This window comes from Cervus elaphus, chromosome 30 (assembly GCF_910594005.1).
Source record: "Cervus elaphus chromosome 30, mCerEla1.1, whole genome shotgun sequence".
NCBI classification, from domain to species: Eukaryota; Metazoa; Chordata; class Mammalia; order Artiodactyla; family Cervidae; genus Cervus; species Cervus elaphus.
In genome coordinates, this window is record NC_057844.1 from 68683084 (window position 1) to 68690449 (window position 7366).

General features: G+C 47.8%; 1 pseudogene; it reads left to right on the top strand.

The window, feature by feature from the left end:
* Positions 1 to 315: 315 nt before the first annotated feature.
* On the top strand, positions 316 to 1105 carry LOC122687084 (annotated as a pseudogene).
* Positions 1106 to 7366: the final 6261 nt, after the last annotated feature.

Genomic DNA, 7366 nt, shown 5'->3' on the forward strand with positions numbered 1-7366 from the left:
ACAACCTGGATCAGATCTTTGGGGCTGGAGCCCAGTAACCGGCATTCTGAGCCCTCCCCTGGTGACTCTGACCCATGGCAGAGCTACAGGAGCACTTGTGATGGAGGGGGAGGGGCATGGAGAGGAGCTGCCCAGAGGGGCAGGAAGCATCAGGAGGAGAGGTAGGTCCCAGATCAGAGGAATGTGCTGACCAGGAGCTCACACCTTCCTGCTTCTCTCATGATTCTCCTCACAACCTGGCCTGACCCCACCCCCCCGGGAGCTGGCTGCAGGGAGAAGCTTCTAGAGTGGGACAAGAGTGTCTTTCTGCCGACCATGAGACTCCCGGGGGCTGCCCTGCAGAAGGAAGGACCCGAGTCAGGGGCAATTAGGAGCAAAGGGGCTGCGGGCACCTGGAAGGGCCACATGGACCCACCTCGGGGGTCAGGCTGAAACCGCTGAGCAGATTTCGGGCAGGGAGACCTCCTGGTCCTGCCGAGACATGGGAAGAGCTGGGACAGACTGTGTGGTCACACCTGCCTGGGCTCAGAGGCTGCATCTGTCAGTTAGGAGTCTATGACATTGATCAAGGTCCTTAAGCTCTGTAACATGGGGCTCCTAATATTCTCTGCTTATGTTAAAGTTAAATGTGATAGTCTTAGGTTCAGGCCTGTGACACTGGCAGGATAGGCAAGTGCCATGGTCTTCGTACTGCGAAGAATCTCTGTAGCCACCGATGAGCCCAGAATTGGCATGATAAATAGTACAAGAAAGCCCATTTGGGCACAGCCCTGAAGGCCAACCCTTTTGGAAGCGCTTCTCATGCCAAGAGAATCGTGCTCAATAAAGTAGGGATTGAAGCCAAATAACCAAATTCTGCTATCAGAAAACGTGTCAGGGTTCAGCTCACCAAGAATGGCAAAAAATCACAGCCTTAGTACCCAGTGATGGTTGCTTGAATTCTATTGAGGAAAATGATGACATTCTGGTTGCTGGATTTGTTTGTAAAGGTCATGCTGTTGGTGACATTCCTGGAGTTTGCTATAAGGTTGTCAAAGTAGCTAGTGTCTCTCTCTTGGCCTTATACAAAGGCAAGAAGAAAGACCAAGATCATGAATTTGGATGATGAAAGCATGATAGTAATAAATTTTCATATACCCCCCCAAAAATTAAATGTGATAGTTAAATAAAAACACATCCTGCCACACAATAGAATAAGGGGCAGCTGCTGTTTACTGGGACACTCATTACCTTACACCTCTGGACTTCTTGAAGCTCGATATCATAGGCACTTGTCACTGACTGTGCTCAGTCACATCCGACTCTGCAACCCTATGACTGCAGCCTGCCAGCCTCCTCTCTTCATGCGATTCTTCAGGCAAGAATACTAGAGTGGGTTGCCATTTCCTCCTCCAGGGCATCCTCCCCATCCAGACATGGAACTTGCATCTCCTGTGTCTCCTCCATTGGCAGGCAGATTCTTTACCACTGAGACTCTTTACCTGGGAAGTGCCTGTCACTGGCTATTAGGCTAACCAGTGGTCTTACCAAGACCAATTTCCTCAAACCCCCAGGGGGCGCTAGTGGCAAGGAATCTGCCTGCAACTGCAGGAGAACCAACAGAGGCAGGTTTCATTCCTGGGTAAGGAAGGTCCCCGGGAGGAGGATATGGCAACCCACTCCAGTATTCCTGACAGAAATCCCATCCTCTGTCCATGGGGCCCCAAAGAATCTTCATGACTGAGCACACACACACACACACACCTCAGACCCCAGGCACAGGAAGGTTCCAGTCACAGGCATGTGCCAGATCTGTGCTTGGCCAGTAGCCTGGAGATCCGAGTTTCTCTGCCTAGGAGTGACTCCTAAAGTTACTGCCGAGCTGCTCATCCTGTACATTTCCCAGGATTTCCCTCCAGGCAAGCCACATTCTTGCAGCCATGAAATTAAAAGATGCTTACTCCTTGGAAGGAAAGTTATGACCAACCTAGATAGCATATTAAAAAGCAGAGACATTGCATTGTCAACAAAGGTCCATCTAGTCAAGGCTATGGTTTTTCCAGTGGTCATGTATGGATGTGAGAGTTGGACTGTGAAGAAAGCTGTGCGCCGAAAAATTGATGCTTTTGAACTGTGATGTTGGAGAAGACTCTTGAGAGTCCCTTGGACTGCAAGGAGATCCAACCAGTCCACCCTAAAGGAGACCAGTCCTGGGTGTTCACTGGAAGGACTGATGCTGAAGCTGAAACTCCAGTACTTTGGCCACCTCATTCGAAGAGTTGACTCATTGGAAAAGATACTGATGCTGGGAAGGATTGCGGGTAGGAGGAAAAGGGGATGACAGAGGATGAGATGGCTGGATGGCATCACCAACTTGATGGACATGAGTTTGAATAAACTCCGGGAGTTGGTGATGGACAGGGAGGCCTGGTGTGCTGCGATTCATGGGGTCGCAAAGAGTCAGACACAACTGAGTGACTGAACTGAACTGAAGCCACACCTTGGGACTCAGGCTCAGGTTTGTGAACTAAGACTGTGGTGGTTTAGTTGCTGAGTCTTGTCCAACACTTGTGAACCCATTGATTGTAGCCTGCTAGGCTCCTTTGTCCATATGGGATTCTCCAGGAAATAATACTGGAGTAAGTTGCCATTTCCTCCTCCAGGGGATCTTCCCAACTCAGGGATCGTACCCAGGTCTCCTGCTTTGCAGGCACATGCTTTACTGGCTGAGCTATGAGGAAAGCCCCAGAAGTGAAAGTAAAGTCACTCAGTCATGTCCCGACTCTTTGCAACCCTATGGACTCTAGCCCGCCAGGCTTCTCCATCCATGGGATTTTTCCAGGCAAAAATATTGGAGTGGGTTGCCATTTCCTTCTCCAGGGGTTCTTCCCAACTGAGGGGTCAAACCCAGGTCTCCAGCATTGTGGGTAGACTCTACCATCTGAGCCATCAGGGCATCTTTTGAAAGAAGTAACTATAGGAGTGTAACCCTTGGAGAGACACTCATACAAACTGTATACTGTTCTGTAGCCAGTTTTTAATAACATGAGTGAATTGATACTGTCAGTGTCTGCCCATAAATCCTGTGTGTGTGTGTATGTGCTTAGTCATGTTCGACTGTTTGCGACCGCATGGATTATAGCCTGCTGGGCTCCTCTGTCCATGGAGTACTGCAGTATTGGGTTGCCATTTCCTTCTCCAGGGGATCTTCCTGAACCAGGGACTGAACCTTGCAGCTTCTGTATTGGCAGGGAGATTCTTTACCACTGAGCCCCCAAGGATACCCAACTAGGCTGGGCTGGTATGAAACCTCCAGGGACAACCATGCTATACTTAACATCACCACCAGAGGGCAGAAGAATCAGGTATCCAGGTGAGCAGAGTGGAAAGGCCAAGGAATGAGGGACCAGGAAGACCTCACAGCGGGCAAGAGGTGTCACAGGCCCCTACCTCACTCACCTCATCTACACCCTAGACACAGAAGCGCACACGCCTGCTCCTACAGAATCACCTGATTTGTTTACTTTGTTCCTCGTCCAGATAGAGTCCTTATAGCTTAAACATGGCAAAGGCCAGTGGTTTGTAAAATCACCAAAGGAGCTCTGTAAACCCAGTGCTGAAGCCTCATCTCAGTAAAATCAGAATCTTGGGAGAGGAGAGGCAGGAATAAACACTTTAAAAAACCCACAGCCAAGAGAGCAGCCAAACAAGAACCTCTGTTGGAAGCAAAAGATCCATTTCTTCCCAAATGACAGCTGCTTTCATTGCTAGAAAATGTTAGTTGCTCAGTTTTGTCTGACTCTTTGCAACTCCATGGACTATAGCCCACCAGAATTCCATGGAATTCTCCACGTAAGAATACTGGAGTGTGTTGCCTATTTATTCCCTTCTCTAGGGGACCTTTCCAACCCAGGGATAAGACACTGGTCTCTTCCATTGCAGACAGATTCTTTACTGTCTGAGCCACCTGGAAAGTGGAAGACAGTTTGATCTCTTCCTGTTTTGTTGCTGACTCTCCCCAGTCAGACTCCAAAGGCCAGCAGGTTTCATCTGACAGCTGTGTGTGTGTGTGTGTGTGTGTGTGTGTGTGTATGTGTGTGTGTGTGTGTGTGTGTGTGTGTGAGTCACTCAGTCATGTCTGACTCTTTGCAACCCCATGGACTGCAGCCTGCCAGGCTCCTCTGTCAGTGGGATTTCCCAGGCAAGAATACTGGAGTGGGTTTTTATTTTCAGCTCCAGGGGATCTGCCTGACCCAGGGATCAGGCAGGTTCTTTACCGCTGAGCCACCTGGGAAGCCTATGCCAGGTGTAGCTTGTGTCCATAGAATGTGCTCCAGAGGACATGCTTTCCCCTTAAAACACCCCTGGGACTCCTGTATGTGATTCCTGTCAGCTGGAGGATGGGCGATTCTCACAGGACAGGCTCAGCTGTGCTGCCTGTGGCTCCAGACCATAGTGTTGGGCTCAGCATCTCTGCACTTGGCCCCCTGAGATGAGGTATTGGAGCAGCCATTTTGCATCAGGGAGTCTTGTCTGAAGGGCCGGGTGCAAGGTTTCTGCATGAGGTGCCCTGTGAACAAGTGAAACTCGATTCAGCACAAAGGGAGAGAAAAAAGGTAACACTTTATTTCATTAAGTAAGTATTAGTCGCTCAGTCATTCCCAACTCTTTGCAACCCCATGGATTGCAGCCTACCAGGCTCCTCTATCCTTGAGATTTTCCAGGCAAGGATACTGGAGTGGGTTGCCATTTCCTTCTCCAGGGGATCTTCCCAACCCAGGGATCAAACCCAGGTCTCCTGCACTGCAGGCAGTTTCTTTACTGACTGAACTACAAGGGAAGCCCTTGTAGCCCTTATTTCATTATCCAGATTCTATTTTACACCCAGGGAATTGTTGATGGACTTTGTCAGTGACTGTTCTGTCACAGCCCAGCCTCCCTGAATATTAAGGGCCCCACCTTACCTTTAATGACCGTTTCCTTTGTTACCTGTGGAGATAATCTTAATGAAGAGAAAGAGACCAATTTCTCCTCTATGCCTGAAGATCCAAAAGGGAAGGTATTGATATAATCAGTTTTGTTTGTTTTAATCCATAAGGTAACTCCCTCTTGGCTGGGGGTTGATGTTGCTCATGAAATAAGTAGGGGTCTGTGGTGCCCTTCATTTGAGGAGGACAACCTGGTATTGCTTAAATGGGAAAAGGAGGGCCTAAGCATCAGGGTACACAGAGAACCAGGTCTGGACTCACAGATGAGAGTCTAAGACGGCCTCATCACTATGGAAACAGTGTTCCTATGCTTGTGAGACAGAAAGGAAGGGGGCACAGATATTGAGAAAAACAGGATCCCACAAAAACTGGCTTGAACCAGCTAAAATCAAGATAGTGTTGAGCATGGTCTGGTCTCTGATCTCTAACTCATTACACCTTCATTATAACACTAAAATTCACTCCCCTGTCATCATGACTGGTGCTGTGATAGTTTCAAGGCTGACCATAGAAGACCAAAAAGTGATATCGAAGAGGGGGGTCTGGCTGCTCGCCACCCAAAAGCCAATAAAGAGGCCTGGTTTGTGGAAAGGAACATTTACTTTATTTTGGATGCCAGTATGTGGTGGGGGGGAGAGGGTGGGCACCTCTCCAAAGGCTGACTCCTCCTCCCTTGACAATGAATGGACAAGAACTTTTACAGACAGAGGGAGAGGGTTACGTGTAGAAACAGCAGAGTCAACACTGACAGTCATCTTGAAATTGGTCATCGGTGATCTGACCAGTGTCATCCTGATTGTTTTAAGTATAGTTACTCTTCAATTCCAGGGTTGGTTTGTTCCCATTTCACGAAGTCAGTTCTCAGAACTGTGGCAGCTTGTGTCATGGCTACAGTCCTGTCATCATATAGTTCTTTACCTGGTGGGGTTTTCAGTACCTATAAGACAGCTCACAGGATATGGCTAAGAATATTCTCTATAGTCCTTGAGAAGGAATTAAGAGGTCCTTGGAAGGACTGATGCTAAAGCTGAAACTCCAATATTTGGCCACCTCATGCAAAGAGTTGACTCATTGGAAAATACCCTGATGCTGGGAGGGATTGGGGGCAGGAGGAGAAGGGGACGACAGAGGATGAGATGGCTGGTGGCATCACCGACTTGATGGACATGAGTTTGAGTAAACTCCGGGAGTTGATGATGGACAGGGAAGCCTGGTGTGCTGCGATTCATGGGGTTACAAAGAGATGGATACGAACAAGCAACTGAACTGAACTGAATTGAACTATGTTTAATGACTATATTATTATTATTTGGTCTCCTTTAACTGTTTTCTTTTGCCTCTGCATGTTCTCACTTCTGGGATTAAACTTATTTTTTGGCTAAAGATTTTCCACAGACAAAAGGCAGGCAGAAGACATGAAGGGCAAGGACCATAGCGTCCTGCTCCATTTCAAAAGTGTGCAGTGGTTCAGTTCTTGAAAATCCCTGTCCCTTCCCTGGAATAGCAAAAATATTCATCCCACTCATTATCATATGAAATTACCCAGCCCATGACAATTAACAACCTGTGTCCTCTCGCCTTCTGAGAGGGTCCATATTTTGACCATGGGGTGTGTGTCTCCCTGAATAAGTCCATTTTCACTCTACTTCAGCTTCCTCTTCAACTCTCTCCTGCAGGAAGCCAAAGACCCTGACTTGGAAGCTGGTCCCTGGTACTCCCACATCTCCCAGAATGAGATATTTCCTTCTCTTGCACCACTTGTAATGTGGAGGATGAAGAATAAAGACTATAGATCTAACCTGATTATAAAGCAGATGATCTAGTTTTAGGAAGAGTTCCTATTTACCTTCCTAGTGTTGTTTCTTAAACTTTAGCAAAGTCTGGTTTCCACTTTTCTGGGCAAATGTTTTTTTAAAATGTATTCTGTTTTTAAAATCAACTCTGCTGTGGGATTTTTAAGGAAAGATGTAACTGGGTTCTCATCTCCTCCCCAGCTGGATGGCACACGCTTCATCTCCCTCTATGACATTCTCTCATCCTGGCTCAAAGACTCTGTAAGCCTGCTGCCTCCCCCTTTCTGAATTTGCCAGACCCCAAGTGGGAAATCAGGTTTTTCTATTTTACTTGTAATACAAGATGATGGTATGGAAGTCTCCTCTGCAAAGTGGTCAACTCACCTAGCTTCAGGCAGGAGGCAAGGCACCAGCTGTACTTGGGGGAGGGGTTCTGTCATATCCTGTATCCCTCCTACTTTGTTCTTGCCTGGGAGGTTGAAAATGGTGACAGGTTGAAATTGGGGACAGGGATCACCAACTCTTGTCCCCAGACCTTTGCTCTCCTCTGACTTGAGTTTCAATCTCTCTTCTCTGGAGGAAAATTCAGTTGGTTAAGTTTTCTTG